The following is a 23,112-nucleotide window of genomic DNA, read 5'->3' on the forward strand; positions in this document are numbered from 1 at the left end:
GCTATACTCCTATTGATGCAGCCCAGAATTGCATTGGCTTTTTTAGCTGCCGTGTCACACTGTTGGCTCATGTCAAGTTTGTGGTCAACCAAGACTCCTAGATCCTTTTCACATGTACTGCTCTCAAGCCAGGTGTCACCCATCTTGTATTTGTGCCTCTCATTTTTTTTGCCCAAGTGCAATACTTTACATTTCTCCCTGTTAAAATTCATCTTGTTTGTTTTGGCCCAGTTCTCTAATCTGTCAAGGTCGTTTTGAAGTGTGCTCCTGTCCTCTGGGGTATTAGCCACCCCTCCCAGTTTGGTGTCATCTGCAAATTTGATCAGGATGCCCTTGAGTCCATCATCCAAGTCGTTGATAAAGATGTTGAATAAGACCGGGCCCAAGACAGAACCCTGTGGCACCCCACTAGTCACTCTTCTTCACTAGTCACTCTTCTAACTTGCTAGTGCAAGCTAGGAAGGACATTAATAAACAATATATCCTCTCCTGGGCAAAGGGGGGGAAAGTTCTCTGACACAGAGCAAGAGAGCTCAAACCTGTGCCTAGAGAGCATGGAGCAAAAGGTAAGTGGAGATTAGCCCTTATTCACCGTTCTTAAAGCCAAGAAGGCCAACATTTTGCATCCTTTCTTCCTCGGGGAGTCTCTCCTTCCCCTTCATCCTTGGGAGGGCCATCTGCCAGCAACTCCTTAGCTGTGATTCTGGCATTGCAGGGGGTTGGACAACATGATTTTTGGGGGTCCCTGTCAACTCTGTGATGAAGCAAGAGGTCTGGAAAGGCTCTTAGGCTGGTGTTCTTAGCAGGCTCCCCCACCACCCCACAAAAACTAGCATGAGCCTTTCCCAAACCTGGCCTTTTTGCTTGAGCTGCTGCTGCCGAGCCCTCAGTTGTTATGCGGGTGTTATGTGCACATGAGCGCACTGCCTCGCTCTGGAGGAATCCATCTGAGATAATGATCAGCCTGGCTCTGTGCTCATAACCAGGAACCCAGGCGCCACCCAGAAATGTTATTTCGAATGCCTGCAAGCGCAAGCCACTCGCAGAGGTCAAGAAGACAAAAGGGCACTCCCGGGAACTCCTCGCTCTTATTCATCCCTCTGTATGGATTTCCTTTATAAGTGGAAATGTTGCTACAGACCAAGTTTATTTTTCTCAGTGACAGCAGAGGTGCAAAGAGGCAAGCTGGAAGGAGTGCAAGTTTGAACCTGTGGCTTAGGGGCGGGTTGGCCCTCCGGCACCTCTCACGGTACAACGCAAGAGGTTTCCTCAAAAAACCACCAAGAGTAAGAAACAGATCATCAAATTTGCAAATGCTGCCAAAGTGGGAGGGGTAGATAATACAGAATCAGGAGTCAAGCTGACCCTAACAGGTTGGAATACTGGGCCAAAATTAACAAAAGGAATCTCAGTAGGGACATATGAAAGTTTCTACACTGCGGCAGGAAGAACCAGCTGCACAAATACAAGTTGGGGGACACCTGGCTTGCTGGTAGTACATGTGAAAAGGATCTACGGATCTTGATGGACCACAAGCTTAACAGGAGTCATTAGTGTGAGGCAGCAGGGGAAAAAGCGAATGCTCTTCTAGGCTGCATCAACAGAAGTCTAGTGTCCAGATCAAGAGAAGACATAGTCCTGTTCTATTCTGCCTTGGTCCAGTGGTGGAGGAAGGGGGAGGGGTTGGTCCACCCTGGGTGCCATCTCTGGGGGGGGGGTGACAAGGCACCCCGCGGGATGCTTGCGCCACCGCTTCCAGGCACGGTGGCACAAGCTGCAGCCATCACGCCACCGCAGCTGCGGCAGTTGTGGGATCCTGCCACCGTCCCATTAGCAAACTGCCCAGTGGTGCATGCATATGCGCCGTACGCATGGCACATGCGTGGCTGTGCTCGAGCACTGTATGGATGGTGGCAGGATCCCTCCACCACTGCTAAAGCCACAAGCAGAGGATCCTGCCGCCGTCTGTATGGCAATTGAGTGGCGCTGTCAGCAAACTGCCCAGCAGCGCATTCTCTGCACATGTACGGCACACGCTTATGAGTCGTATGTACAGTGCCACTCATGCATCGTTGTACAGTTGCGCACATGTGACATACATAACAGTGCAGTGCATACACCATACCTAGCGGTGCCGCACATGCACCGTACATACAGTGCACACACATATGCCACTGGGTGGTTTGCCTCGACACCCCACACTGGGTGTCAGTTCTCCTTCCTTTGCCCCTGCCTTGGTCAGGCCACACCTGGAATACAGTGTCCAGTTCTGGACACCACAATTTAAGCAGGATGATGACAAGCTGGAAGGTGGGCAGAGGAGGGTGACCAAGAGGATCCCGGGTCTGGAAACCAAGCCTGATGAGGAACGGTTGAAGGAGGTGGGTATGTTTAACCTGGAAAAGAGGAGATATGAGAGTCACCTTCAAATATCTCAAGGGCTGTCCTACAGAAGAGGAACCATCTTGTTTTCTCCTGCTCTTGAGGGGTGGACCAAAACCATGACAATAAATGAGACTCCAACTGAACATCAGGAAGAACTTTCTGAGGTTAAGAGCGGCCATCTGTGGTGAATGCTTTCATAACATTTCTGCTTACGTATGAAGAAAATCTGGAATCCTTGGCAGATGGCCCTCCAACCTCTGCTTAAAAACCTCCTAGGAGGGAGAGGCCACCATCTTTTGAGGGAGACCATTCCACTGTCAAACAGCTCACATCACCAGAAATTTCCTCCTAATGCTTAGTGGAATCTCATTTCTTGGATTCTGGGAATTTCTTAAAAACACCGTCCCCTGGCCCCCATCCCTTCCCACTCTGCACCTCGGCATCCTCTAGAAATCCTGCCAGGGTGAAGGCAGAGGGCAAAGCCACACTGTCCTTTCAGGAGTCCTTTCCCTATGGTTTCTTTGCAAGAGTCTTTGTCTCTTGTCCCCAATCTCATCCCTCCCTCCTTTTGCAACACACCCACCCACATCCCTTTTTGCCTTCCTCACTTCAACAGCCCCATTTTAATTGGAGAGTCCGGATTCAAAGAGCTGCCTCGGTGGTTCCGTGACTAAGCCTCACTCCGACGTCCTCACTGAAGAGCCTGAGAAGAAGAGCTCGGAATCCGGATGAAAGACGAAGTTGATCATCCCACCGCCGTGCCTTTGTCCCCTTGTTATTCAATATTTCACGGCGGAGAATAGTTAGACGGCGCACAATCCGGAGAAGACGCCTATAAATCAATCAGAGCTGCCATCTCCCCAAAAGGAGTATTTCAAGGTCTAGTTGACATTTTATTCTGCCTTTCATGCGCCTTGCATAATGGATGTATCTATCCGGCAGTTTCCCAACTCATAGCGGGAGTGGAGTGCTCAAACATCTCCCGCGGCATTCTGGGAACAACTCAAAAGGGTGCTTTTTCGGGTGTGGAGGGAGGGGCGCATGCAATCTGGCATGCCAGGGAGAGGGGGGAATGGAGGATACTGGGGGTGGGGTGGGATGTTTGTGTGCCCAGTGGCAGTGGGCAGCAGTTGGTGGGTGCCTGGGTGTTGGTGGTGGGTGGATGCACAGTGGTCAGCATGTAGCAGAGGAGAAGATGGAGTTGGCAGAGGTTGGGGCCCTTTCTGTTTTGTCTCTCGCTGTTCAATGTTCTGGGCCAGCCCTGATCCTGCACACCCTACTGAGGACCACCTCCTTAGTCTGTGACACTTTGATCCACACGCCCAAAGTGGTCCTTCCCTGTCTCTTGCCAAGGGCCTTGGGAAGATAGGAAGACAAGCAGGATTTAGCCAAGAATGCCCCACACCCCGCCAGCAAGGGGAGCACAGCTCTTTCGCAGAAAACTTTGCATACACTCCCAGAGCAGCACCTTTTGTTTTGAAAAAGGAATTCCTAATAACAGCGCTGACCTACTTTGCAGGTTGTTGAGTGGATGGATGCGATGTGGGGATGGCTACTCTTCCTTCAGTTTGCATCCAAAGGTGAACCTTGATTTGCCTTTTCCAAAGTGATACCAGGAGCAAAACACAGCCCACTTTAGAAATTCACACTTCTCAGGATGCAGCTCTCCCATCAACTAATGTGTACAAAAATGCATATACCAAAGTCAAGTGTGCATGATACATTAACAACAACAATAATACTATGGAAAAAATACAAAATGCTTTATATTGCAGAGAACTGATCAGCAAACATGCGTATAAAATTGAACTAAAATGCTGATGACTTTTCATGTGACTTTAATTGAAGCACCTGAAGTTTCATGTAAATTGTTCTTATTGCTTCACAGTGATGTGGAGACATCCCAATCTAGCCAATAGCGTAAGAAGACAAGAAACGTCTGCTGGGTCAGGCCAGTGGCCTATCGAGTCCAGCATCCTCTTCTCCCAGTGGCCAACCAGCTGCCCCAATGGGAACCCCACAAGCAGGATCCAAGCACAAGCGCAACTCTGCCCTCCCATGGATTCCAGCACCTGACACTCGGAAGCAGGGCTGAATCCAGCTGGTCTCCCTGGCCAGCCCTCTCCTACAGGAGCCTGAAAATCCTCTTCTCAAGCCATCCAAGGTAGTAGCCATCCCTGCCTCTTGTGGGAGGGAGTTCCACAGTTTAGCAAAGCGCTGTGTGAAGAAGTACATTATTTTATCTGTCTGGAACCCCCCAACGGTCAGATTCCATGAGTACTAGTGTTATGAATGAGGAAGAAAGACTTTTTATAAACTTCTATCGTGTCACCTCTGATTTGATTTTTCTCTAAAGCGAATAGTCCCAAGCTTTCCTCTTGGGGGAGCTCCTCTATGGCAGCTTTTGCCATTCCGTGCCTCCTCCTGAGTTGCCAAAAATTTCTGGGGTGCTGCACAGACACTCCACCTCCCCACCAAAGAGAAACCCGAGGAAACATGGTCAAGTTGTTTTCTCCCGCAGCGTCTTGAGCTTCTCTGCCCGCCTTCTCCTTCTGCCCTCCACAAACATGATAAATAGAGGCCTCCTGATACCAGTGCGGCTAATTACAGAACATGCAATGACAGGCCGCGAAAGAGAGAGAAAATGCATATTCCCTTTCATTAACTTTTCAAAGCTTACTGATTCTGCGGAATTGTTGCAGCAAATTGAGCAAATTGTAAATGATGTATGAAGTTAAAAATTCATGCCTCCTCCTTGCGTGGGGAGAGAGACAACACGGCTCTGCAATCGGGGCAGGCCGGCTGGGAAGGAGGGCTCAACCCTGGCTGCGCCCAAGGAACTCTCCCCGAAACTCACTCCAACAGAAGAGGCAGGCTGGCATCATCAAGCGAAACACCCGTTTCTGATGCAGCTCTGGGCCAGTGGGATTAATGGGCATCGCACCTCCCCAGGGGGCTGTGGTTTTGGAAGGGGTGAAGGGGAGCGTTAAGGCAGAATATTTGGCACCCTCCCTAAACTACAGCTCCCAGACTCTTTGAGGACAGGCAGGACAGGTGCGCTGGTATCAGAAAACCAAGGTGAGCTTGCGCTAGGCCCTCCTGTCTTCCACTGCCTCCCGCAGTTTGGTCAAACTCATGCTGGTAGCTTCGAGAACACTGTCCCACCATCTCGTCCTCTGTCGTCCCCTTCTCCTTGTGCCCTCCATCTTTCCCAACATCAGGGTCTTTTCCAGGGAGTCTTCTCTTCTCATGAGGTGGCCACAGTATTGGAGCCTCAGCTTCAGGATCTGTCCTTCCAGTGAGCACTCAGGGCTGATTTCCTTCAGAATGGAGAGGTTGGATCTTCTTGCAGTCCATGGGACTCTCAAGAGTCTCCTCCAGCACCAGAATTCAAAAGCATCTATTCTTCGGCAATCAGCCTTCTTTATGGTCCAGTTTTCACTTCCATACATCACTGCTGGGAAAACCATAGCTTGGACTATACGGACCTTTGTTGGCAAGGTGAGCAGCGTTGATAACCTGCCCAAAAAGTGTGTGTCTGTTTGTCTGGTGTTGATGCCGACAGCAACAACAGTTTGAATCCACACCCCAACCAGTCCCAATGGTCTTGAGCTGGATAACATTAAAATCAATTTTGTATTTTTACATATAATAATAATATTAGAATGGTAGGGTTGGAAGTGACCCCAAGGACCATCTCGACCAGCCCCCTGCCATGAAGGAATCTCGGTTAAAGCATCCCTGACAGATGGCCATCCAACTTCTGCTTGAAACCCTCCAAGGAAGGAGAGCCCACCACTTTTTGAGGAAGTCTCTACTGCTGTCAAATCGCCTTTCTTGGAACTTGAAGCCATTGGTGCAAGTCCTACCCTCCAGAGCAGGAAAAAGGAAGTTTGATGGTGCTGGTAAAAGGTGGAAAGGTTGGGCCACCAAGAGGCAAGATGGCGCCAGCATTTCCTCTCCACAGTCGTGCTTGTGCTCTTAGAATGGGAGCAGCAGCCTCTGACCTGCAGGAAGGTGCAAAATGATATAACAAGGAGGGGTTGGGGTTGGGGTGGTAATTTGAAGTGCCAGCAGGGTTTGTTCCTATTAAAAAAAATGCCCCTTCCATGTGTCATGGCAAAACATTCAAGAGACGAATGTAAATTGTTGGTTTTTAAAATTGCATTTCCAATGCTGGGGATGGCGAATATTTAAAGGATTTCTTTTCTCCCTTTCTTTATCTAATTGGGAAAGAAAAGCAAGTAGGTGATGCAATAAAGGGACACAATCAAAGCGATAAAGCAGAGCTGTCTTACCTTCTGTTCCACACTTCCCAGGCACAGCTCCACGCTTCAAAGCGCTCCGTCCGAGTGCTTTTCCTTTTCCTTTTATTTTTGGCCCTGTGCTTTCCCTCTTTCCTGCTGCACCAGAGCAAACAGCAGTCCTTAGAAACCCTCAATTGCCATTCGTTCCAATTCAGCATTATAGAGCAGGATTTTGTCAGGGAAAATTCTAGGACCAAAGGGGGAAAAGAAAAGCTTTGGGATGAAGTGTTTTAAATTGCAGAAATTGTGGGTGAGCCCTAAGAGGAGGTTCTGTTACAGATTTGAGGTTATCCAGCAGGAAGCAGGCATTGCCCCTTCTGGAGAGGCTGCCCCCCCCCCCGCAGTCTCCACCGGATCAGGCCAGTGGCCCACCTAGTCCAGCATCCTCATCCCACAGCGGCCACCCAGATGCCCACAAGCAGGGGCTGAGCACAAGAGCAACTCTCCCCTCCTGACGTTTCCAGAAACTGGTAGTCAAAGCATTGCTGGCTGTGACCACAGTCCCATCGATAGTCCTCTCCTCCTCCTCCTCCTCCTCCATGAACTTCTCCAACCCTCTTTCAATGCTGTCCCACTTGGTGGTCACCTCCGCCTCCTGTGGGAGGGAGTTCCGCAGTTTAATTGTGCGCAGAGTGAAGAAGGATTTTCTTTTCTCCGTCCAGAATCTTCCAAAGTTTGCCCAAGCAATCAATAGGTAATGCTAGGCTCCTTCTCCTGGCTCCTCAGCATCATTTTCACCAGTAAGCTTCCAGTTCATCAGAGTTGTCAAGAAAGGCATAATGTTCATGCCGAAACATCAGCCATTCCTGAAAGCACATGGAAATGAGTCTCGTGGCATTCAATGCGCACGAGCATCAGCCATGCTCCACCAACTGCTGTATCTGCACTATTTCCCCCTACATAATCTCAGTGTTGCTTTGCAGGGTTCGCAAATAGCCGTGTAATATTTCTGTACGTTGCTTTTGACTGGAGACCTGATATACAATGCAGGATTTGCCTGGTTGCATCTTATAGAATCACAGAATGGTAGAGTTGGAAGGGACCCCGAGGGTCATCTAGTCCAACCCCCTGCAAGGCAGGAATCTCAGCTCAAGCATCCAGGACAGATGGCCATCCAACCTCTGCTTAAAACCCTTCAGGGAAGGAGAGTCCACCATCTCTTGTGGGAGTCTGTTCCACTGCCCAACAGCTCTTATGGTCAGAAAGCTGGTATTTAACTCCTCGCAAATTAGCGAAAATGTATAAAACAGGCTCAAATGTATGCTGGAAATGTAAGGAAAAAGGAAAAAGAAGGCACTTTTAATCATATGTGGTGGAAATGTAAGGTAGTAAAAGGATTTTGGGAAATGATATATAATGAGCTGGAAAAAAATGTATAAAATAACCTTTGCTAAAAAACAACAACCCAGAAGCCTTCTTTTTCGGAATTCTAAGTGCCAAAATCCCATGGGAGCAGAAAAGACTTTTTATGTATGCAACCACGGCTCTGCAGATGTTATTGGCCCAGAGATGGAAACAAGATAAAGTCCACACCAGAGAAGAATGGCAGGTGAAGTTTATGGACTATGTCAAAGTGGCTAAAACGACTGGAAGAATCAGAAATCAGGTAGATCAAAATTTTAATAAAGAATGGGGGGAATTTAAAACTTATCTTAAAGACCATTGTAAACAGTTAAAATTGTTAGTAGAATTGGAATATCACCTGCAGTTTAATGGTGAATTTTGGATATAATGGAGATGTAAAAGATTTGGGTCATCATAAAAGATGCAGGAGGAAATGATTAATGAGAGGACCCACAAAGTGGAAGATGGAAGTCCAGGAGATTCCTTGGAATCTTGTTTTTATGTTCGATATATGATTGTAAAATTTTAATCAGAAGATAGAAATAAATATTATTATTTTTTAAAGCATCCCTGACATTTGGCCACCCAACATCTTCTGAAAAACCTTCAAGGGGAGAGTCCACCATCTCCCGAGGGAGACCGTTCCACTGCCAAACAGCTCTTAACCAGAGCCAGAGTTGCATTTCTTGGTTTCTTCTTGTTTTTGTCATTGTGATTGGTTTGATTTATATTGCATTTTTATATATAGATATATTTCATAGGGACGCGGATGGCGCTGTGGGTTAAACCACAGAGCCTAGGACTTGCCGATCAGAAGGTGGGCGGTTTGAATCCCCGCGGCGGGGTGAGCGCCTGTTGCTCGGTCCCTGCTCCTGCCAACCTAGCAGTTTGAAAGCACGTCAAAGTGCAAGTAGATAAATAGGTACCACTCCGGCGGGAAGGTAAATGGCATTTCCGTGCGCTGCTCTGGTTCGCCAGAAGCAGCTTAGTCCTGCTGGCCACATGACCCAGAAGCTGTATGCCGGCTCCCTCGGCCAATAAAGCGAGATGAGCTCCGCAACCCCAGAGTCGGCCACGACTGGACCTAACGGTCAGGGGTCCCTTTACCTTTACCTATATTGCATTTTGTGTTGAAATCTTTCAATAGAAATACTTACTGAAATTGGGAAGCCGAGGAACAGAGAAGCGAAAAATGGCCCATTTGCCTTTATCTCGCCTCCTGTCAATTCCGCATTGTGCAGGATGGATCCCTGCCTTTTGTGCTCCCTCCACATGCTGCCAATTAGCTGCCAATGGACCCATAATTAAGGTGCCTCTCAGGGAGCCGATCAGGCCCCGTTTGGTGCCAGGAGAGGAGGGAGGCGAGGCGTCTCCAGAGACAATGCCACCTAAAGCCCAAAGCCCACTTCCTGGCTCCTGCGCTTCCAGGAACACTCGGAGAGCCTGGGATTTGCTTTCAATATAGCTAAAGCTTCTTGATTGCGGCTCCATCCTTCAGACATGTCTCGAGAAGCTGAAAGCCTAACATTAAACATTTCCTGATGAATATATTAATTATTGTTCTCCCGAGCCGAGGCGGGCTTGGAGGAGAAGAGCGCGGCAATGTCACACTTGAATTAGAGTCTTTTGCAACTTAATTACACCCCGGTTGACTCTCTCTGGGGCAGGCGCTCCTGGCCGGTGTCAGGACGGAAGGACGCGAGCACTTCAAGCGCAAGAATTAGACCCCAGCAGCCCATCAATCCGCCTCATCATCTATCCAAATGCTGGCGGCAGATGCGAAAGCAGAGTCCAAGGGGAAGCAGGAGGGGAACTGCTTATCAAGCGTCAGATGTCTTAAGCATGATGGACGTGTTTTCACTCCGTTGTTGCCTTACAGATTTCCTGCAAGACAGCAGCACGCAAGATGTAATTTGCTTTAAACAAGAATATTCATTTCCCCTCTTTCTTAGCTCCCTGCCCCTCTCCTAACACTCCACAAAGGCACTGTAAAGAGCGTGGAATCATGTAGACCTGGAAGGGAACCCCAAAGGCCATCCAGTCCACCTCTCTGCAATGCAGGAATCACAGCTGAAGAATCCCCGGCAGGGATTATTTTGGGGGTTGATTTTCAAGGTTTAAATTGGGGGTGGGGAACCTTCAGCTCAGGGCCCAGAGGCAACCCTCCAAGGCTCAATTTTAATGCAGAATGTGGGAATAATTTTCTGATGGGAGAGCTGTTTAGCTGAGATTCCTGCATTTCAAGGGGTTGGGCTAAATGGCCCCAGTGGCGTAGCAAGGTCAGGTGGTACCCGGTGGGGGGAATTTCTTGTCACCCCCCCATTTATTTATTGCCTGCAAAAATGGTTCGACTTTATTTCATATTTTTTTTTGGGGGGGGGGGGAGATTGCATGCCTTGTGGTGAGAAGTCTGCCTGCCGCCGTACAACTGAGCGAGGAGCCAGCGGGTGGACTTCTTTTATACTTTTTACACAAGATTGTGTCACGTCTATTCTTTTTAAGAGGGATATAAGGGAATTACTAGGAATCTTATACTGAGAGGCTAAAACTAGCCTGCAGCAAGCTAACTGCTGGGCATTTAAAAGGTGAATGTTAAAACTCTGCTAACGTTACAGATAGGTAGCCGTGTTGGTCTGCCATAGTCAAAACAAAAAAAATTCCTTCCAGTAGCACCTTAAAGACCAACTAAGTTAGTTCTTGGTATGAGCTTTTGTGTGCATGCACACTTCTTCAGATACACGCATAGATACACGCTTCAGATACACGTGTGTATCTGAAGAAGTGTGCATGCACACGAAAGCTCACTGGAAGGAATTTTTTTTGTTAAAACTCTGCTAAGTTATAGAACCTGCTAGCGCAAGTCAGGAAGGATATTATTCAACAAGACATCCTCTCCTGTCTCTCTGAACATTCCCACAAATAGGAGCAAAACTCCACAGAAAACCCAAATTTCTGTTTTTCATGCTGTGTTAAAGAGTGGGTTTTCCTGGCAGGGCAAAGGGGGGGGGGGAAGTTCTCTGACACAGGGGCTGGATGATCATCAGGGATGTTGTAGATTTCTTGCATCAGCAGGGAACTGGATGAGATGATGCCTTCTGAAGGTCCCTTGACAGTTAGGGATGGTGAAGAAATTTGGTTTGGCTGACATTTTAATGCAAGCCTAGGTAATGCACATTCCCTGAAACAAGGCAAGAACTGGCCCCAAAGGCAGCCTGGGTGATTCCCCTGCGACCAGCTCCAGTCAGCAGTCTGGCTGCAGTCCTTTGGGATAGTCAAGGAGTCCCAGCACTTTTTAAAAGCAGCCCCACATAGAGCATGTTAAAGGTAAAGGTAAAGGGACCCCTGACCATTAGGTCCAGTCGTGGCCAACTTTGGGGTTGCGGCGCTCATCTTACTTTATTGGCCAAGGGAGCCGGCATACAACTTCCAGGTCATGTGGCCAGCAGGACTGAGCCGCTTCTGGCAAACCAGAGCAGCGCATGGAAACACCGTCTACCTTCCCGCCGGAGTGGTACCTATTTATCTACTTGCACTTTTGACGTGTTTTTGAACTGCTAGGTTGGCAGGAGCAGGGACCGAGCAACGGGAGCTCACCCCATCGTGGGGATTCGAGCCGCTGACCTTCTGATCGGCAAGTCCTAGGCTCTGTGGTTTAACCCACAGTGCCACCCTCATGTTACAGTGGTCCAAATGGGACGTAACAGACTCGCACTTGTTCCGTGTCTAGAAAGCATGAATCTGAGCAGTTTCCCCTTTGTCCCTGTTTAGGGAAGTTTTAAATGTTTGATCTTTTATTGTGTTTTTAATATCCTGTTGGAAGCTGCCCAGAGTGGCTGGGGAGACCCGGCCAGATGGGCTGGGTATAAGTAATAAATTATTATTATATTTATTATTCTAGATGCTGGTCCAATCAGTTTTGGTCTTGCCCCACTGCATCCCTCCAGAAAACTCACTCTTTCACAATAAATCAGAGGAAATGTCAATCCGGAGAAAACCTGACAGACATTTCCTCCGATTCAGCAGCCAGGATTGGGTTCCCCTGGGGGGGGGAGAGGTGGGGCAAGGGCACATCTCAATGGCCCCGAGGTGTGTCTCTCACGTTTCTGAATCTTGGGTTGTAGTTCTCCATATAAAAACATAGAAAGTGGGGGAAGGTGTGGAAGGTGAGGGGAGAGTGGGCATAATTGGCTTAGTGAAAATTGTGTACAAAAATGTGCTGCATTAGAGGAAGTTGATTGCAGAAAATGTGGCAAGACAAACTGCTTCCATGAAAGAGTGTCTAGGACTCCACCTCTAGAGACCGACCGGGATTAAGGAACACAGCAAATGAAGGAATTTAAGTCTGAAATCCTTCTGCATGTTTTGTTTTTCGCCTCCAAACGACAACAAAAAATGAGTGAGCTGGAAGAGAAGCTTAATGAACTGAAAAACAAGTCAGACAAAAATAATATTTGTGTCTTAGGGCACCCTGGGGACTTGTTGGATGGAGATGCGGCACAATTTCTCCAGAAAACTCTGCCAGAGGGCCTTATCTGTCCCATCATGACCTCTACCCTTAACTCTGGGGGAACCAGGAAATTGCTCCACAGCTGTGGAAAACCAGGCAGCGCCTGAGCATGTGAAGAAGGAAGGGAGTTTTAAGGCGGAAAGAAGTTTGGTGGCAAGGACTTTTTCATGCAGCGCTTGTTTAATCCATGACACTCGCTACCAGAGGAGGCAGCGGATGGCTTTGAAGAGGATTGGAGAAATTCATCGAGGATGAAAGGCCTATCAATAGATGTGATCTGTATCCCTGGTCAGATGCAGCAATGCTCCTGAATGCCAGGTCCTGGAAATCACAGGAGGGGAGACTTGATGTAGTGATCGGATCCTGTTCATGGGTTTCTCACTGGCATCTGGCTGGCCACTGGACTAGATGGGCCTGATCCAGTAGGCTCTTCATACATCCTTATGTTCTTCTTACCACTCTTAGAAGCGAACCAATTTGATTTGAAAGATCACATGTCTGGGTGTTCTGGAAATTTCATAGGGCTGGTTTGCAAAGGTGAATTATGTCCATGCAAATTTTCTCTTCCCAAGAGGTCCCGTGGAGAAGTAAGAACTCACATCCAGCCAATGAGAATGTAGAGAATTGAAGATGGGGAAAAATGAGAAACTGAGAAAGATCAGTCTGGGCAGATTCCACTCTATCTATTCGTTCTTCCTTCCTTCAAGAATAGTGGGACAAAACCACACATTGATAAACAATGGGACTTATACTTGCGGGAAGCAGTGCTGAGCCCCAACCTTGATGTCTTTAAAATGGGATGGCAAAAATTCCTGGAGGAGGAGAGGGCTACTGATGGCTCCTAGCCACAGCCTCTTCCCACCTTGGATCAAATCTATGCTTCCAGGTGCCATAGGAAAGCTGCAGAGATAGCGCAGGATAGTGCGCACCCCGGAAATGATCTCTTTCAGCTTCTGCCTTCTGGAAGAAGGTACAGGGGTATAAAGACCAGGACCAGCCGCCTGAGAAACAGTTTCTATCCAAATGCGATTTTGGTTTTAAACGTAGTGTAAGGTAGTCTCTATGGGAGTATATTGTATTTAATTATGGGGTATCAGAGTTTTTAGGGGGCTAACCAGGCTGGGATAGCTGGGATAGTAGGCTTGTTGGTTTTTGAATATCCAATGTAGATTTTTTCAATTTTGGTGTTCTGTATGGGACAATGACAATAAAGATTATCGTTTCATATCGTATCGTATGGATGAGGAGAGCAACTAGGAAGACTTCCAGTTTCTTGGATTTCTCCACAAAGGAAGCCAGAGAGAAGGAGGGAGGGAGGGAGGGAGAGAGAGAGAACGCCTGCTGTCGGAGATGGGAGCAAGCTTGTTTTCTGCTGCTCCAGAGGGGAGGACTTAAATCAATGGAATCAAATTACAAGAAAGGAGAGTCCAATTAAACCTTAGGAAGAACTTTCTCTGGGTAGAAGCAGAATGGACTCTCCTGCCTTGGATGTTCTTAAACAGAGGTTGTATGGGTTATCTAGTCATGACTCCTTCGTCACAGGGGTTGGACTTTCCAACTTGACAATTCTAAGATCTGTGCAAACCACAGATTTGACAGCCACCAACTCTGCCTTCTTCTCACAGCTGAACCCTGAGGAGCTCCTGTTGCCAGTGTTGCCAGGGACTCTTGTTCTTCTCCTTGCAAGCAAATGAGTGATCTCCTGCCCCACATATTCAATAAGCTCCAGTCCCCAGGCCCCCACCTATCTGCTCCTGCCTTGGTAAACAAAGGCATTTGTCAGGGAGCAGGAGTTGGAGTCCTCCTCTTCATCAGCGGGCCATGGAGGTGAAGCGAAGAGCTAGCCAGGGTATTTACAGTGGACAAATGTCAGAAGTGTGGGTTGCCACACCCAGCTGCCACTTCCAGATGTGATCCCTCCATTGCAGGGGGTTGGACTAGATGACCCTTTGGTCCCATTCTGCTCTTCTCTGCATGCACCATGTACCGTGACCTGGCTTGTGTGAACGTAGCATGGATGGAGGTGGGGACCTCTGGCCTCTGGAGAAGGAAGCAGACCTCTCGTCTTCCTCCTTTCCTCTCGCTTAGCGGCTTAAAGTATCTGCATAGAGGGAAATGGGTGGATATTGCTTCTGTAGTGCTCATTAGCCTCTAATTTGGACCATTAAATGCAGAGTCTTGTTCTGATCAGTTCTATGGAGAAATTAGAAAATAAAATAAAAAATGATGGAGCCCTTTTGAGCAAGATAATCTGTCTTACTGGCAGCTTCCATCAACTTTATTTAATCACGGCTTTTTAACAACTAAAAGATAACGAGGCATGAATGTACCTCCTTCCGCTCTTTTAATTACCTCTATCTTTCTGGATCTCCAAAGGAGATGGCTGCCGATCTTATTGAAGGCCTTTTATTTACTGTAAAGAGAGGCACGTGTGTGAGCTGCAAATTTAAATCAAACTTTAGCAGGCTACCAGCAGACTCCAGATGTTGCCAAGATTTGGGCTGTGTGTGACTCTTGGGAGCCTCTCGGGGAAGCTCATTCACTTAGAGAATCACAGAACCATAGAGCTGGAAGGGACCCGAGGGTCATCTAGTCCAACCCCCTGCAAGGAAGGAATTACAGCTTCTCTGAGCTGCTCCTGAGTTCTCGTGCCAGGCTGGTCCTGAAAGGAATCCATTGCTGTGTTTCACATTTTCCCTAACTTGGCCTTCCAGATGTTCTGGGACTACAATTCCCATCATCCCTGACCACTGGTCCTGTTAGCTAGGGATGATGGGAGCTGTAGTCCCGAAACATCTGGAGGGCCAGGTTTGGCCATACCTGCCTTAGACCTACCCAGCAAGCCTGGAGAGGAAAGAAAATGTGACCCAGAGCCCTGCAGATTTGGACAAGGCAGATTTGGATTCCTTACTTCATTTGGATTCCTTTGGATTCATTTGGATTTGGATTCTTACTTCACCAGTTTCCAGCGGCGCTACACCAGAAGGAAAATGTGTCCCCTTTCCTTTGTTTAGAAATCATTTTGCTTTTCCTGAACTATGGAGCTGACAGTTTTTGTAACAACGTAAGAGGTTACCTGATTTTGTTGTTGTTTAGTCATTTAGTCGTATTCGCCTCTTTGTGACCCCCTGGACCAGAGCACGCCAGGCACTCCTGTCTTCCGCTACCTCCTGCAGTTTGGTCAAACTCATGTTTGTAGCTTCGAGAACACTGTCCCACCATCTCGTCCTCTGTTGTCCCCTTCTCCTTGTGCCCTCAATCTTTCCCAACATCAGGGTCTTTTCCAGGGAGTCTTCTCTTCTCATGAGGTGGCCAAAGTCTTGGAGCCTCAACGTCACGATCTGTCCTTCCAGTGAGCACTCAGGGCTGATTTTCTTAAGAATGGAGAGGTTTGATCTTCTTGCAGTCCATGGGACTCTCAAGAGTCTCCTCCAGCACCATAATTCAAAAGCATCCATTCTTTGGCGATCAGCCTTCTTTATGGTCCAGCTCTCACTTCCATACATCACTACTGGGAAAACCATGGCTTTAACTTTACGGACCTTTGTTGGCAAGGTGATGTCTCTGCTTTTTAAGATGCTGTCTAGGTTTGTCATTGCTTTCCTCCCAAGAAGCAGGCGTCTTTTAATTTTGTGGTTGCTGTCACCATTTGCAGTGATGATAGAAATTTATAAAATCACACGTGTTGTGGAGAAAGTGGATAGAGAAAAGTATTACTCTCTCTCTCATTACACGAGAACTCATAGATGTCCAGTGGAACTGAATGTTGGAAGAGTCAGAACAGATAAAAAAAAGTTCTTCGCCACACAGCACATAGTTGAGTCATGGAACTCCCTCCCACCAGCGGCGGAGCCAGCCGATTGGGCACCTGGGGCGGCGCACGTGCCCTGTGCCCAAGGGCGGGGCCAGCCAGCTGATGTCAGTATTTTCATCCCTCCCATTGCAAAGATCACCAGATCATGTTTGTTTTACTTTCTGTCTGGAGGGGGCGGAACTACTCTTCCAGACTTCCGTCCTCAGTACTGTGTTGTTTTCTCTTTGATCTAGGATCATAAAATCATAGAGTTGGAAGAGACCACAAGGGCCATCGAGTCCAACTCCCTGCCAAGCAGGAAACACCATCAGAGCACTCCTGACATATGGTTGTCAAGCCTCTGCTTAAAGACCTCCAAAGAAGGAGACTCCACCACACTCCTTGGCAGCAAATTCCACTGTCAAACAGTTCTTCCTAATGTTTAGGTGGAATCTTCTTTCTTGTAGTTTGGAACCATTGCTCCGTGTCCGCTTCTCTGGAGCAGCAGAAAACAACCTTTCTCCCTCCTCTATGTGACATCCTTTTATATATTTGAACATGGCTATCATATCACCCCTTAACCTCCTCTTCTCCAGGCTAAACATGCCCAGCTCCCTTAGCCATTCCTCATAAGGCATCGTTTCCAGGCCTTTGACCATTTTGGCTGCCCTCCTCTGGACACGTTCCAGTTTGTCAGTGTCCTTCTTGAACTGTGGTGCCCAGAACTGGACACAGTACTCCAGGTGAGGTCTGACCAGAGCAGAATACAGTGGCACTATTAATTCCCTTGATCTAGATGCAATACTCCTATTGATGCAGCCCAGAATTGCATCTGTCTAGAGACAAGATGGCAGCATGAGAGAGCTGACTCTCTCATACATGTTTGTTATGTTCTTTTATTTGTTTAATCAGTAGAAATAAAATTAGGTATGCAACAAAACCTCCACAGTATGGTTTCCGTTTCTCTGCTGCTTTTGAGGGGCTCACAATAGCAAATGTGGGTTCACTGCACCAGGACCTATTCCTTGGGAATGCTGTGCTGCTCTTCCTGTGATTGGAAGGTCAGAGAAGGTGCTCCCAACACGCAGCCCATGCAGGCGCTGAAGATGTGGGCTGTATATGGGTGTACAGTTTCCTGAGGGGGTGGGCCAGCCACCCATGGGGCAGGGTGAGCTGGGGCAGGACACTCCGTGGGACCTCCGAGGAGTCTGCCTGCCTCCTCCCACTCAGCCACCCTATAGCTGAGGAGGAGATGGTGGGCAGACTGTTTGGGGCAGTGTGGAGCATGTGAGTACCCATACCACTGCAACACTCCCAGGAGAGACACGTGACTTGAGTGCGCTGCAGGCCCCACGGTGAGTGCCGCCCGGCATTTTGTCACCCCCCTCAGTGGTGACACCCGGGGTGGCCCGCCTCCACTGCCCCCCTTCCTCCGCCCCTGCCTCCCACAGGAGACAGTGATGGGCACCAACTTAGATGGGTTTAGAAGAGGATTGGGCAAATTCATGGAGGAGGAAAAGGCTTTTGGTGGCCTCTAGCCAAGATGATGGTGCTCTTCCTCTGCTTCCACGGTTGGAGGCAGCAATGCTTCTGAATACAAGTTTTGGAAACAGCAGGAAGGGAGAGGGCTCTTGAGCTTGAATCCTGCCTGCAGTTTTCCCTTTGTGGCATCTTCTCATTGAGAAGAGAAGGCTGGACTAGGCGGACCAATGGCTTCGCCCAGCAGATGCTCTTCTTGTGTTCTTATGGGTCAAACTGAAGGGAGGAGATCTAGTCCAGCCTCCTTTCTCACCTTACAGTGGTCATGTTTGGTGGATGCTTGATGTCTTCTACAGCAACTACTCTATCCCGAATTTAAAAATGGAAAGCGTAATGCTGGTGGTCAACAAAAGAGATTCAAAGACGCTCTCAAGGCAAATCTAACTGGGAGACACTGGCCTGCAAGATCTCCACTTGGAGAACAGCCTTTACCAAAGGTGTCCTGGGCTTTAAAGACACTTGAACTCAGGACAAGAGGGAGAAACATGCTAAGAGAAAGGCACGCTTGGCAAATCCTCACCGTGACCAACTCCCGTCCGGAAACCAATGTCCCCACTGTGGAAGGATGTGTGGATCCAGAACTGGCCTCCACAGTCACTTACAGACTCACTGTTAAAACTGTGTTCATGGAAGACAATCTTACTCAGCTACGAGGGATCGGAGGAGGAGGGGGAGGAGGTTTCAGAACTTGAATGGGTCATTCTTACCCTACAAAAATAAAAAACATTCAGGAGAGAGGAGTGCTGGATTATCTAAGGGAAATGGACCCCTAGAACCTTTTCCCTTTCTTCTTTCTGTAGGCATTCCTGCTTGTGGGAAAGTGGGTTTTTGGTTTTCCTTGCACTGCAGAGCCCAATCAGTGTTGCACATCCCTTCCAGATCATTGTCTATAAATGGCTCCAAATCGTGCATCATGTACTCCAATAAAGAAAGCCATATAATTCAGATCAGATGAGAGCAGCCACAATAAAACAGATAATGGCACTGTGGATGTGCTGCCCATAAGCCCTTTATCTACATTAATTAATCACAATACCACTGAGAAGTCAGTGGGATTGTGAAAGGCATACAGAGACGTGTTGGGGAATCAAAACTTCCCAGACAATGAATGTCACAAAATGAGCTGCTGTTCCCTTGGAAGTCTAAAGAGGCCTGATGGGATCACGATTGTGGAGATTCTGACTAAACATTGGGAAGAACATTCCAACGATGGTATGAGCTGTTTGACAGACAGAGAGGAGATAGGAGAGCCACCTTCAAATATCTCAAGGGCTGTCACATGAAAGAGGGAAGAAGCTTGTTTTCTCCTGCTTTGGAGGGGAGGACACAACCAATGGCTTCAAGTTACAAGAAAGGAGATTCTGACTAGACAGCAGGGAAAACATTCTGTTAGTGAGAACTGTTAAGACAGTGGAATGGTCTCCCTCAGGAGGTGGTGGACTCTCCTTCCTTAGAGGTTTCTAAGCAGAGGTTGGATATTCACCTGCCATAAATGCTTTAGTTGAGATCCCTGAATTGCAGGGGCTGGACTAGATGTCCTTTGAGGTCCCTTCCAACTCTATAATACTTGTTGTTGTTGTTTAGTCATGTCCAACTCTTCGTGACCCCCTGGACCAGAGCACGCCAGGCACTCCTGTCTTCCACTGCCTCCCACAGTTTGGTCAAACTCATATTTGTAGCTTCAAGAACACTGTTCCACCACCTCGCCCTCTGTCGTCCCCTTCTCCTTGTGCCCTCCATCTTTCCCAACATCAGGGTCTTTTCCAGGGAGTCTTCTCTTCTCATGAGGTGGCCAAAGTCTTGGAGCCTCAGCTTCAGGATCTGTCCTTCCAGTGAGCACTCAGGGCTGATTTCCTTCAGAATGGAGAGGTTTGATCTTCTTGCAGTCCATGGGACTCTCAAGAGTCTCCTCCAGCACCAGAATTCAAAACCATCAATTCTATGATTCTATAATTCTCTAACTCTAGATCAGTGGTTCTCAACCTTTTTTGGCCATGCCCCACCTAAGCATCTCTAAAATCCTGATTCCCCCCCCCCCCATGACATATAATTCTTATTATTCAAAAAGTGAACTCCTGTTCACTTGGAGGAAGCCTAAAAGGCCATTATTCTCAAATTGCCCCCCTTAAAAATCAAATTGCCCCCCTTTGGGACATGTGCCCCATGCTGGGAACCACAGCTCTAGATGTTCTCTCTCTGCAAGGGACAGCACTTCCACGAGGACACATATTTTTGGGAAGAGGCTGAACAGTTGAGACATTTTCAGCACCAACAAAAAAGTTTTTGGAAATTGTGTGCAGCTTTGGTTCGGCTTTAAGCAATCCGGCATTGCCAGCCAGAAAAGTGAGTATTCTGTTTGGCTTCCTGCAAAAGCGAAGGAGGGTGACGTGATTAGAGCAGCCAAAGAGGCAAATGAGGAGAGTTCTGGAGAGAGGCGAGGAGAAGGCTGAAGTCATCTGGACAAGAGCTGAGCAGGGCCGAGGGTTTGTCTGTTTCCTTGCCAAAGAGACACATGTGTCTTTGCTTGGATAATAGCCTGCAGGTGCAAGGCAGTCCCTGTCCTGCGGTTGCCCAGAAAGCACCACGGACTGGAAGGACCAGTTCCCCAATGAAAGAGGAAACTCTGGAAGCAGCACATCATTTGCCAGTCCTCCTCGCTGCAGAGAGAGAGATGAAACAGACTTTGCTGTCCTTTGCTGGTCTGGCCTCCGTCTGCCGGCTGCGTCCGCTCAGGCCATGAAGAATTCATCAGAGTCCAGTTAGGTTCAAAGACTTTTTATATGAAATAATCATAATAACAAGCTTTGCAGGCAGGAAGAAAAAATATGGGCTGGAAGACCATCAGGCCGCACAGCAAATGCTCTGTCTCGTCCAAGGCAGGAGCTGCAGAAACAGATTCTGAAAAGAGACCTTTTTCCCCTGAACACAGAAAAAAACATGTTGGCAGCAGGTGAGCAGAGGGACGGGGAGGGGGGGGGAGAAGTCTGTGAAGTCAGTGGCTGAGCCCCCCCCCCCACGCAAAGTCAGACGACCAGGTTCTTGGACACAGAAAAGGCATTGCAAGGCGGTTGGGGGGGGGTTAGAGGGAGGAAGCAGATGTCTGGCTTCAGGCAAAGAGTCATGTCCTGCTTGCACTGTGAACATAAAATACTAGAGCATCTTCAGGGGAAGGTGAGAGGAAATCTACATTCATGCGTATAAACAGGAGGAGAATCTGACTTGTTTTTTATTTTATTTGGAGAACAAGCACAAATTAAAAAAAATGTTCAAGAAGGCAAGTGGTGGACCTCTTTAAGACTCTGGGTTGTTTTTTTAGTGCAGTCTCAAAATACAAGTTCAGTAGAATCATGGGAAAGTGGAGTTGGAACGGACCCTAAAGATCTTCTAGTCCAACCCCCTGCAATGCAGGAATCACAGCTCAAGAATCGCTGACAGCCGGCCATCCAAACATTCTTTAAAAGCCTCCCATGGAGGAGAGTCCAGCCCCTTCCAAGGTGGTCCATTTTACTGCTTCACGTGTTTATGTGGTTCCCACACCAGCAGAAAGGGTGAACTGAGCTTCCATAGCCTCTGATCCTGGAGGCAGGAGACGGGCCTTGCGGCTAGGAGCCAGTGGAACTGAGTGCTGTGTGAAGAAGCCTGTTCCTTCTGTGTTTCCCAGATCTCCATGGGATGACCCTGGCTGAGTTGAGGTCAAGATACCTGGGGGAAACTCCCAAGCAAGTTTCAAGCAAAAGAGCCACCCTCTCCACTCCGGCAGTCTCATTCCCATCAACTGCACTGGGATAACTGGGACATCCTGTTTTGCGAGAGCCCAGTGGCCATTTGAAGCACCTTGCTCTTGGGCTCTTTTGGGCTGAGATCCCGCCCTGAAAGGAAGCCCTTTTCGGGGCCACGGTCTGGTGGGGATCTCATAACTGATGAGGGATTCCCCCCCCCCTTAGTAGAAATTTTATTTACAACATAACATAACCTTGCCAACCTCCCCAATACAGAAATCCACCCTCATTAAATGTGAGCATAACATACAATAAGCATAACATACAACAATACAAACAACCCAATAAAAGACTTCCTTCATCCTATATCTGGCCTCCTTATTTACTTCTTATAAGCTGTTTCCTTTATGAATAATTATTAAGATTTTTCTAATTATAACTTAAATATCCACAAAGTCTCCTGCAGACATTGACCGAAACAAGTCCAGGTATGTAATTTAGGGCACTGTTTTGTGAAGTATTCTCTGCTTTCCCCCCCATGCTTTTTGAAACTTGTCTAGTGTGATCTCTAATTGCCTCTGTTAATCTAGCCAGTTCAATATACTCTAACAGTTTGTCTTGCCATTCCTTTTTTGTTAGCACAGTTTCTTTTTTCCAATTTTTAGCAATTAGGATCCTTGTGATGCGGGATTTTGGAGCCAGAAGACGTTGTCCGAGATTTGGGCCACATCACGCTGAAGGGCTTGCCGATTCCGGCAGCTGGACTTCAGAAGCACTGCTGGCTCCAGCTGTGGAGCATGGCCCTTGTGGCCAGAAGCCACCGGTTGTCCTCTCCTCATCCATGAATTTGTCCGATCCTCTTCTGAAGCTGCCCCAGTTGGCAGCCCTCCCTGCCTGCTGGGCATGCGAGCTCTGTAGCTTGACTCTGCAGTCTCATATTATTCCTTGTGTTAGGAGAGAGGGAGAAAAACGGCCCTGCTTTCGCCACAACATGCATAACTTTGCAACCCTCCTGTAATATCCTCGTTTAATAGTCTTCTTCCAAAATAAGGTTGTAAGGAAGATCAATATTGGTATCATCCAACACATTTAATTTGGCGTTCGGGAGGCGGCTGTTTGCAGGCGCCCAAAGCTCCCTTCTGTGCTCATAGGAGAGGCGAGGCTGCCCCCTGAAGTCCACCTCACGTCTCTGCCCCGAATCTTCTTCAATCCTCTGTGCACTTACCTGGGAGTAAGCCTGGCTGGGGACGGGGAGCCTGTGTCCAGGACCGCACTGTCTGTAATAGTCCTGTGCTAGCTTTCAGATGGAAAGCATCAAAATTCAATAACATCAAGGCAGCTTAAAATCATCCATCAATTGAACATTAAAATCAATAGAACAAGCTAAAACTAAAAGAGCAGCAAGAAAGAGGGTTTAGAAACTTACAGGATTTTTATATTATTTTTTTAAAATAAACTCTGAGTGTCTGAAGGTCACAACATCAACTATCCAGAGGAGGTGTCTTGTGTGTTTCCAGA

General features: G+C 47.9%; 1 long non-coding RNA gene across 1 annotated transcript in view; it reads right to left on the reverse strand.

Moving 5' to 3' along the window:
• Positions 1-265: 265 nt before the first annotated feature.
• LOC310845059 overlaps positions 266-23,112 on the reverse strand; it is a 482,739-nt gene continuing 459,892 nt past the window's right edge. Inside the window, exon 3 of the long non-coding RNA XR_014564439.1 lies at positions 266-425. This is a non-coding gene — a long non-coding RNA (uncharacterized lncRNA). The remainder of the gene's footprint in view (positions 426-23,112) is intronic.

Source organism: Podarcis gaigeae (assembly GCF_964106915.1).
Source record: "Podarcis gaigeae genome assembly, chromosome: 1".
NCBI lineage: Eukaryota > Metazoa > Chordata > Lepidosauria > Squamata > Lacertidae > Podarcis > Podarcis gaigeae.